We start from the raw sequence: 12,041 nt of genomic DNA, 5'->3' as shown, positions 1-12,041 counted from the left end.
TGCTTGCCAAAGTGAAAACCAAGCTTTTACTAAACTGTTAAAAGTGCCTAATGTGCAAACTTCTTCAGAAACAGTATAAAAATTTAAAAACAGTATAAATAGGCTCAGGTGAACACATTAACCAATCCTGTTAGAGTGTAGCTCACTCCTTACTTCCTTAAAGGCACACAGTAATACAAAATGTGCTATTGTAGAAAATATATAAATCGTCCTTCACTAAAATTAAACATATTAACGTAAGTGAAGTATGAAAAATCATAAGAATATAGAATAAAAATACAAATTAAACTAAAAATGAAATAGACATATACATAAAATAAAACGAGCTATAAAATAATCTACCAGCTACTAAGTAAACATTACATTGATTAATACTTAGTTACCGACTGTAACACTTTATCAAAAGACTCTAAACTATAAAAGCCATATTACTTACAACACACTATTAAACTCAAGTTATACATACATAAAAACATATAGCAGATACATAGTGGACACTGAGAGTGTATAAACACTCAGTCATCTCTTCAAACTTTTTAGTTTTAAAATACTGCTTAAAGAACAGGTTTCATTTAAACCTGGAAAATTATATGCATTCAACTTAATTTGCTAGGCTAACTCTAATTCTTCAAGCTGCAAAGGCAAAGGACCACCCCTAATGTCCTGATAAACTTGATCAATAGCCAGAAACTTGAATTTGTGTACATTATTTCCCAGGATGTGTTTGGCTAAGGCGTTATCTAATTTCTTTCTACTTATAGCATATTGATGCTCATAAATTCTTTCACGGAGCCTACACTCCATTTTGGCTACATAAAAAGCAGGGCAACATTGACACCTAGCCAAATAAACAACCATTCTGGAATTACAGTTGAACCTCAATTTTATTCTGAATTGTGACCCATTGATAGTAAAAGAATTATCTACCTCTACATATTTACAAAAATTGCAACTTTGACATTTATCCATGCCTGTTATTCTAGGGTAACTACGTCTTTGTTGTTCAAGTAGTTTTTTTAAATTTTTACCTTTCCTAAAAATAACACTAGGAATATCACCCATTTTATTACAAATATTGGGATTAGTTTTAAATAAATCCCAGTTTTTCCGGATGATATCAATACAAAAATGACTATGTATAGAATATGTAGTGATAAAACTTGTACAAAAATCTTTAGAAAGAACAGAAGTGTGATCACTATTATTAATAATAGTCATTGTATTTAATAACCCAATCTGTTCAGGTGTAATATATTTAACACCTAAAATGTGTTTATACATACTGATGGATTTCTTATATTTAACCTCATCAATTAGACTATCTAACATGGTCTCTGGGTAACCTCGGTGTAAAAACATGCTTTTCAAAAAATAGCATTCATCTATAAACTCTGCATCCTGACTTACTATGCGTGAAGCTCTTACTAATTGTCTCTTGATGACCGACCACTTCTGATGATATGGGTGACAACTTGAAAAGTGTAGGAATGTATTTGAATATGTACTTTTCCTATGAATCTTAGCTACAAAACTGCCCAATTTTCTATTCTTAGCTAGCCATATATCTAAATATGCTATTGCTTCTGTATCGAATGTGGATGTAAATTGTAAGAATTGGGTTGACTGACTGAATTGTTCAAGCACATTATTACTAGTCTCTAGGTCACCATTTAAGGGGATAAATATATTGTCTAAATACCGTGTGTAGTAAACTATGCCATCCCTGAGACTAGGATTTTTAAACACAAATTCCAATTCCCAGTAAGCCATAACTAGGTTCACTTTGCTTGCCCCACAAGGTGAGCCCATAGCGACTCCCACTTTTTGTAAATAGAAGTCATTCCCTAGCATAAAGAAGTTGTTATGAAGTATGAGCTCAAGTAATTTGGTCACCAATGAAATTTCAAGGGTTGGGGCTCCATTTGTCTTAAGCATTAAACCCACCCACTCGATCCCCAAGTCTTGTGGTATACAAGTATAAAGATCTTTCACATCCACTGTGAGAAAGTTGTAGTTCACATTATACTGTAGACTATCAATTTTCTTTAAAAAGGACTATGAATCTTTACAAATTTGGTCATCTTGTATCAAATATTTCTGCAGTATGAAATCTACAACCTTAGCACAGGGATATGTTGGTGAACCACGACCATCAACAAGGGGTCTCATGGGTGGGTTTGTTACATTTTTATGAATCTTCAGGATACCAAATAGGTAAGGGTATCTTGGATATAATGTTGACATGTAATTATAGACATTTTTTTCTAATCTACCATCTATAAACTTGTCCTTGATACAGCTTTTAATTACGCTGCATGCTTTATTAACTTCTGAGCGTGAGCTCAGTTCATAAGCATAATTATCCAACAATGTCAACATGCGTTCTTGATAATCAATGTTATCAAAAATAACCAAACCCCCTCCTTTGTCAGGATTGCAAATGTGAATATCTTGTGATTTAATATAATCTAAATATTCACGTTCAACCCTACTTATGTGATGGATAGCATTGGTTTTAAAACCATTTTTAATAGCTTGTCTAATATCCAATTCACACATTTGTTCAAAAATTTGTAACACCGGATGTAATGGAGGATTATATGTACTAGGTATATAAAATTTATCAGGACATAATTCATTAATAGTGTCACCCATCATTAAATTGAAATTCAACTTCCTAGTGAAAGTTTTAATGTCTATAATTGTTTTAACCAAGTCAAGTTTTTGCGCTGGAACATATGTGTATCCTTTAGCCAAAAAGTCCACAATATCAGATGTAATAACAACAGATGAAAAATTATAAACATTAAAATCCCCTGTTTTGTTAGTAACAATAACAGGGCATACAATAACATCAGGGTCAATCAACACCTGGCTAATATTAAAATCAACTTGGTCATTATCAAATGACCCTAGCTCCAAACATAAGTTAATCACACCTTGTTCATTAAATTAGTCAAATTAGGCATTACTTTGGCCTGGTTGAATGTAAAATTAACAAAGTCTTGCGTATGTTGGATTTCTGTTTGTGTTTGTTTGGCTGAGGATTCTTCTGCTGTTTCGGTCTGACACCGGTGTGATTGGTATGCCGAAAATTTTGGTTCTGATTGTACTGACCAAAATTATTTTGCCCCTGGAGGCAATTTTATAACCTCTCACTCCTCCTAACTTCAACTGGATCCACAATATTGTCATTATTAGGAACATCAAGGTTATTGTTCCAATGGTTAACATTGTTAATAGTGGACGTTTGATTCACCTGCTGGTTTTGACTATTGTTATCAACAATAGTACAAGTATTCACTGAAGATAACCCATTTGTAACTGTGCCAAACCTGAGCAACAGAAGGAGCAGCATAAGCCGTTCCTTGCTCATAAGCTTTACAGTCACAATCCAATTTTTTAATTTTGTTAGCTTTTAATTTCAACATATACTGGTCAATACTAGAAAACACTCGACTGTATTCATATTTATATCGGAGAAACTCGACATCAAGCCTAATGCTGCTGTCAAGTTCTGCCACTTTTTTAGATAAAAAATCAACCCATATAGAATAATGTTTGACCATAAGCTCCAAAAGATCAAAGCCTTAGCGGTCAAACAATTCAATGAGTTCCTTGTAAAAGTCAGAATTAATGTCAAGGCTAGTATGATATTGGTGGCGCCATAAACCTTTCGGCACCACCTTCCATAACAAACACTCATGGAAATATGATATTTCCAACTGTAATTTCCTAAGTTTAATCAAGTGGCCATCAAAAGATTTCAATTTAGTCACTATATCTGAAATTGAAGTAATGTTACCTCTATTTTCTGGCTGTCCCTCGTCGCTAGTAATCAAGGAACCAGAAAATGAAAAACCCTCAGCTAACCAAGAAGACAATACTGGTAAATTGAAATTGTTGTTAGCCACGTTGGGAAGCGATTGACATGGTGAAGCAAAAGGTTGAGCTTGTGGGTTGGTAGATGCTCGTTCTTTCCCAGGAACTGGTTGTGTGCCAATAGCCAAAATAGAGCTACCTGCTCCCGAGATAACTCTGTCGGTTGCCAGTGTCATGTCAGCTGCTATAATATGTTGCCCTTGTTGTGCAGGTGCTGGATTAAGTACTACTGTTCCACTCATATCCGATAAAGTCTCCAAGTTGCCAAAACTCACCGGAGACCGAGAAGGAAGCCTTTGACCCACTAATGATGGTAGTGAGTCATAGAGTTCACATTGATGCACATCAAGACGGTCGAGTCTCGAAAAAATAGACTCAATCTTAGTAAGTAACGAGTCCAACGAAGAACTAGACACAGGGAGGTTGTCAGGAACATAGCCACCTATAGTGAATTTCAAAAAATCTGTAGTGCTATTTAAATACAGCACAAAGTCACCAAACTCTTCAAAGGTGCCTTTCCAAAGGAAAAACAAATCGTCAATGTATCGACGGTAAACCAAGATATTTTTTTCAAAGATACTTTTGACAATAAATTTGTTTTCCCAATTTGCCATCACAAGATTGGCAAATGCTGGGGCCACTCTTGCCCCCATAGCTACCCCAGATGTCTGCTTGTACAACTGTTTGTTAAATTTAAAAAAGTTGTTATCTAGTACAAGCTCCATAAGGATGCACACTGTATTTATTCTGATGTTATCGAGTTCACTATTTTTGGTTAAATATTCTCTGAGATGGTCTATGCCTTTTTCTTGGTCAATATAAGTATAAAGCAAAGCAACATCTAAAGATGCAAAGCAAAAAGATTCACTTTGTAGGTCTAAGTCTCTTAGCAACTCTAAGTGCCAAGAGTCTTTAAGATAAAACCCTGAGGCTTGCATGATGGGATTTAGAATATAATCTAACCATATGGAGAGGGTTTCTGTTTTTGACCTTGCAGCAGATATTATAGGTCTAAAGGGAGGGTTAATACTATTTTTTTGTATTTTTGGAATACCAAAAATGACTGCCATCTTCGGATGTTCAACCTGTAAATATATATAGCTTTCATGATCTAATTCCCCCTGGCAAAACATGTCAAAAAGGCATGTATCCAGTCGTAGATAACTTTGCTTAATGAAAGCAATTCCACTTTTTTGTATGTAGCTTCATTTTTCAGCACGTCTTCTATGGATCTAATATATTCACTTTGGTCCATAATCACTATCTTACCACCGTTATCCGCTCTCATAACCCTCAATTGTTTATTACCACATAAAGCTTTCAATGCCTGAATTTCCAAATCATTTAAATTACCAATATTTTTATCTGGTTTCACAGTTCAAAACCCTGTCTCACAAAGATCCTGAAATACTTGGAGTGTTCCTAATAAGGGTGGATTGTAAGTACTTGTTTTTCTAGCACCTACAGTTAGTACATTGCAATTAACATCTTGCATAATGTACTTCAAATTTAACTTTCTCAAAGCAAGTCTAAAATCCGTAATTACTCTGGCTAGATTCATAGTGTTTCCAGGAATAAAAGAAAAGCCTTTTTTCAAAAGGTCAGTCACAGAGTGTGATAAAATCACTTTGGAAAGGTTTAAAATTTTTGTGTCGTAAGATATGGTGTCAGGCCTACCTACCATTTCTTTTTGTTCCTGCCCCTTCCCTTTCCCTTGTTCTGTACTACTTTGGACCAAGTAGGTCCCCATTTGTTCCCTTGTTGGTCCACTAAAAAAGGGCCCCCACTTTTGAAACAACCAGCCCCTTCTGTAGCAGATGTATTAGTGGTTTAATTAGAAGTTTGCATTTCTACCAAGGGAACATTAACAACATTTGCAAGGTTATGATTATTCTCTACATTAATAAGTTCACTTGCATTATTGTTAGTAGTTGTAACATTTGAACTTGTACACAGAGACAGATTATGTCCATTAAATGCCTTTACAATGTTTAAATTAACATCTTGATTGGACAGTTCTTTGTTGTCTTTTACATTGTAAGCAGTTTTATTCCCATAGGCGACAAAGTCACGTCGTAATTTCTTTTGTTTTCTTGCTACTATTGTAGCTCTATGTCTGTCTGCCTTAGCAGCAGCAATACCACAGTACAGATGGTCCTATAATGAAAGACAGGAAAAGTTCTTAATTTGCTCATCTAAAGTGCTCATGTTGCTTTTAACATCTTCCAACTGTTTAAAATAATGTTCAACCAAACGTGCATTAAATTAATGCTAAAGTCATTGAATAAGTCTACAAGTCTATGATAAAGATTGTCCCCAAAGGAAACATAGTTTGGAAAACTGTTTGTCCTTAGACCTTGGGGAACACACTTATGTTTAATACACTCAGTTAGATAACAGATTTCAACGTCTAGCATAACGTACTTTAGCGTTAATTTTTCAAAGTCATAAATGGCTTTTTTGCAAGTGGTTTGTTCAACGACAGAATTAGAAGCAATTTCTGTACTTACAGGAACATTTTCAGATTCTTCTGTGTCCCCAAAATAATTTTTTTCCTGCCTGTAAAATGTGTTCCAAAATGCTACTTGAAATGACTGTAGTTTCATCTGAACTCCAGTGGCCTCAGGGATGTCTGCGTGATGCAAAACACTTTGAGCATGCCCAGTAGCATTGGATACATAATTTGAAATAGGACTAAGCCCAGCTTTTTGTCTAAGCCTTTGTTGAATAGCGTTAGTGATAACATTCGTGATCCACTCTAAAAACAGAGCGAAATTGTCAGGAACTGGATGGGTGGAAAGATTCAAGAGTGTGTCCTGTGAAATGCTTTCACCAGCCATAGTTGAAACAAGACCACAATCCAAACAACACTTAAGGAAAACTTAATACAGCAACCAAAAATCAAAAACAACGAAAATAGTTTTCTCCACTAATGCTAGGGAAACATGGACATGACAACTAGCACTTTCATTCACTTTATTACTTGTGAACTTCCTCAGAAAACATTGAACTCAACCCTCTCACACAATTTATAATAAATATACTTGTCACATGTCAAATGATGTCATTGAACCACATACCTCACATTCTAATATAAAAGAATATATGTAAAAAAAAAAATATATATATATATATATATGTATATATGTATAAAAATATTTGAAAAATTTAATATTATATAATGTTTTAATACATTACTAAAGTGATATTTCTTGGTTTGGACAAACATTGGTTTGTGTTTGAGGGTGAGGCAGGACAACCACGTAACCTCTGGTTTTAATAACTGAAATGTGTATTTCCAGTGATTAATGCTGACAAATATGTATGCAAGCAAGACTTTAGTTATGTGATATTTATGTGTTGTATCCATATCTGTTTAATGTCACATGGGAATATGACACCCAAGTGTACAACTCCACGTAATCCCCCTTTCTGTGACTCAAAAAATGATGTGATAGTGCCTTTCTGCTTGAGAGAGGATGTGTGGATATGGCTACCAGAATGCAGATTTGGAACCAGTTAATGAATGAAGTCAATGCAGTAGGGGGTCACACCAGGACTTATGATCAGGTTTGTCATCAGGTCACTGATAAGATTTCTTCAGCCCTGTGACTCCCGTGCCCTGGCCCATCAATCAAGGAGCCTCAATCCTCACCACTAACACCAGAGAGGGCATCTCATATATGATGAAAGGATAACAAATACACACAGTAAAGTGCAATTTCCCTTAAGAGCACACAGAGATCAGTCAGTCCAGGGCTGGTCGCTCCCTTGCTCCCCAGGTCCCCAATAAGACTCCCTACTGGCACAGCTATAGGGTCCAGATCTCAGCCTAGATGGGCAAGCTAAAATCTCCAGCACCCTCTCTGTTCAACCAGTGCTTTGTGTCCCTGCCCAAGTTGCTGACACACACACACACTTTGAGATAAGAGTTAACACAACCACACAGATACTTCTGGGGAAGGCTGGCACAGGTTCTCCAGCTGTGCCCCTTTTACCCAGACTATATGGTAGTACCACTTGCCACCACCCATCTAATACTTATCAGCTACTCAAAGGCCCTTCAAATGGTGTCCAATTATTACTGTGCAATATTATTATCCAATTGGTAGATGTGACTAAACAGTCAAGCTTATTTGGAGTGACTTGGACAGTAAACTCTGTAAATATGCAATGTACTCTAGAGGTTAAATTATCTCTAAACAAATCAGCCACAGTTGAAAGGTTTTAAAATATTTAATAATAAATAATTAAAACCACAAAACAATACTTTCTACTACACTGTCAGTGCTAGTCAAGAGTTCAGAGATCACAGAGAAATACTTAAAATAATTCAGTAGTACAGTTCTGACATCACCGAAAAACACTTAGTCTAATCTTTCTAGCTTCATGCTATCCCTAAAAGAAAACACAAGTCTAAGATAATTTACATAAGAAAACAGGCAGAGTGCTGTGAATTGGATGATCAAGACAAAACTGCTTAATGCCTTTTGATTCTCTCTGTTTAAATTGATATTGAAGTTCTGATAAACATTACATCATCTTTTACACTTTCCTGGTGTTCCAAGACTACACATTAACTGCATTTACATTCTTAACATCTCCCTTTTGTTATCTTGCAGCTGATCAGGAACAGAGCAATAAAATACATTTGCATGTTTAAATCTAGCAGTTTAACTCTTGGTTAAAACAATAGAAAGAATTTCTTCATCTAGACTTTTTGGCACCACTGTCTACATAAAAGGGTCACCACATGCTTTACTTTGGTCAGTAGAGTGCACTGTTGTCACATTTATTTCCAGTTCCACGTGTAACATTATTTATTTACATTTAAGATAACAAGCCTGTAGTTTACATTTATATTTACAAATGGCAGAATTATCTGCACAATTCTATATGGCTAGACTGGCAGCCTTCACCCTTCTCTACTAGTCTTCGCAAGCCCAGAGGAGAGCACCTGCAGTTGCCGTTGAACAGCTAGAGGTCCTGTCCACTGCACACCAACATGTGCTTGATGTCAGTGCTGATGTATCTGGGAGGGCAACTGTGTCCTAGGAGTGGCTTCCAGGTAAGTTTACATATGGCAAGTTCTAGATTTACTTGTATAGTGAAATGGGTCTACTTCATTTGATCAAAAGACCATTTGACCTAAACCCATTTGGGGGGGCTTTGTTTAAAATCTGTATTTTTTGTTTTATTTTCTTCTTTTAAAGGAAACTAGGTGGGAGGGCTTCACCCCTACACCCCCACACCCCCTAACTATATATACCAACTCCAGGGTCGCACGACATTGGGGAGGGGGATGAATCCCTGTTTTATGCCTTGAATACTGTTTTTTGATCAAATGAACTTTTGATCAAATGGGTTTAGGTCAAATGGTCTTTCGATCAAATGAAGTAGACCCAGTGAAATATATAAATTTGACTAATACGTCATGGAGGGGATTTTTTTACCATACCTGTTGATAACTTAATAGATGTATAATACACAGTTGTTGATTACACATGGGTTGTGAGTTTACACCTCAGCCAAGTTTCAGTTAAAGGTAATCTCACCAGACATATAGGCAATTGTGTATTTACTTTTCCCCTGTGTTATTCCCATTGTGATGTTTAATTTGCATTCTTCTCTGGCTTCATTTCTTCCAGGACCATCTTCCTTACAAAGTGTGGAGTTATCTGCACGTGATAAGCAAAAAATGTTTTTTGGCTTGTTGTTGACCATTTATCAGATATATGCATTTATCTCTATGTGTGAGTTAGGTATAAGAACTGTCTGTATTGCTGTACCATCTGTAATAGTGGGACCAGTGTTAGTTTGTTATCATATAAATTATTTTAATATTTAGTGTAGTATTAATTGATCCTGACAGTGGAAGTATAGGACTCTTAGCACCTGAGGTCAAGAGTATTGATAGCCTCTGATGATTATGATGGCCAAACAGAGTTCCATTTGGGGAGGTGCAGAGGTTGAATCTGACACTGCATTTGACATTCATCCAACCCCTGGATTTCAAACAGACACAGTCAGTATGCTTATGCATAATTATTCCACTGAGCCCTCAGATATTGGACAGTTGAAGGGTGAGACACTTGGTCAGCATAGTGTGGTTACTACAACTTCAGTGCTGGTTGACTCTGGCCATAGCCAAAGTGTGGGCAAGTTGCCAGGCAGGAGGGTTGTTAGGGGTGCTCAGAGGAGGCCTGTTGTCTACCGTCCCACCTAATCCTGGTATATCATTACATGCCACTTGACTTATGTTTAGGGGCATCATGGAAGCACAGACACCTTCCACTAGGGCCTCTGAGTACATGCTTATGGATGTAGATGTGGCACAGGCTGATGTGCATCGCTGCCTCCACAATGTGGCTAATTCAATGGATCAGATGAATGACATGATGGAACAGGCAGTGTCTGTGATAGAACATCTGCTGGGTGGGTGACAGCATTCACATGGACGCAGGTCAACAGCATCATCTGCTGTTAGCCAAAGTGGCCATGCCCAATCACGCTCATGTAGTGGAAATAAGTCCACTGCCCCATCAGTGATTGATGTGTCCACACCCAGATGTGATAGACAATGGAGTCATGGTTCTGGGCATACTCATGAGGAGAGCTCATCCATTAAATATCAGTCACATTCGGTTAGTACCAGCACATCTGACCATGGGCATGGATGTACCAGTGCAACACCTGGTATAGCTAATTTTCTTGATCAGGGGCGATGACGATGAACTGTTAACTCTACTGTACATGGCTCACACCTGTCTGACATGCCAGGACATACAGCTAACACCAGAACTTGGTTGTGTTCTTGCAGACACTCACAGACATTTCACCTCGAGTGCCTGTACAGATACACACATACATAACAGGTATATGGGTCATTTGTGAGGCTTGCATCTCATTCTGTCTCATTGGCCATTTGATAATAATCTAAATTTCTGCATGTTTGTCTGTCTTATTCACATACCACATACTCACTACCTTTTGTGTCAGCCTTGATCTTCCCAGCTTTGATCTTCTGACCCCCCGCCCCAAACAGCACCCTGTGCAGATTATGATAACTGTGCCATCTCCTTGTTTCCATCTTTTGGATTCAGTGACATATAAGTCTTTTTTCTGATGCACAGGTTGCATAGCTGACTGAGTGCTTACTATATATGTGTTTGTGATGCTTTTTTGAAATTGTACTGCTTTCTTGCTTTCTTACAAGTTTTTGTATTGTTTGTATCTTTGATGCATGAGGGCCTATTTAGTTGATTAAGATTAGATATCTATTGACATAAGTCAGTCCTCTCACATATTGATGTTATTGCTGTAAAACTGACACACCTTTTGCTTAGGTCCACTAGCAAGTAACAGTATGCAAGGATCTGCCATTCATTTGTGATGTTAACTATTTATTTCCTTGTTCCAGGTACAGGACTTACACTGATAGTCCTGCAGTTACAAGTGTTTTACTTCAGGGTTAACTCTGTGTGATGCTATCAGTACACATCCATTACATGGTTAAGTAAAGGTTGTGATCATTGCCGTGCATCACTTTTACCGTATGTATATGCATAGTATGAAAGGTGCACCCCTTAGGTGGTGAGCATGTGTGCTAGCCATTGTCTCTGGACCAGAGTGAGGGCATATTGTACACGCCTACAGCAACCAACATGGAACAGCAGCTGGAGGTTCCTCCCTCTAAGTTCTCCTCTGCGTGAGGCTGTGGTGCCCTTGCCATTGGTGATGGGATGTGTGCCCCCTCCTCCTGCTATTCTTGTCGAAGCTGTTTTCTCAGGATAAACATGATCGTTTTGGATTGTTTGTAACATTGTGAAGGATAGCAGAGACTGTGAGAATTTCAGCACAAGTACCATCATGCTGCTGGGCCCCACGATGTATCTAGGCACCAGAACCGTAACTTCAGCAGCCCAAACATATGTTCTGTGATAGTTCTTGTTTGAGTGTGTGCCTCACTATAACATTCTTTGGTGCATGTCTGTGCATTTCTGATGGGAGTCATCAGCCATGGTTCGAGTACATACCCTACATCACCCAATAAATTATCTTGTAGGCTATCCCCCCCTAGAAAACCTCTGGTAGAGCTGAGAGTTGTGCCAGATGTGGAAGTTATGGTAACTGATGTGATTGCCGGCACACACATTCAG

Source organism: Protopterus annectens, chromosome 12.part0 (assembly GCF_019279795.1).
Source record: "Protopterus annectens isolate FY-2018-M chromosome 12.part0, PAN1.0, whole genome shotgun sequence".
Taxonomy (NCBI): Eukaryota; Metazoa; Chordata; order Ceratodontiformes; family Protopteridae; genus Protopterus; species Protopterus annectens.
This window is presented reverse-complemented; position numbering follows the sequence as displayed.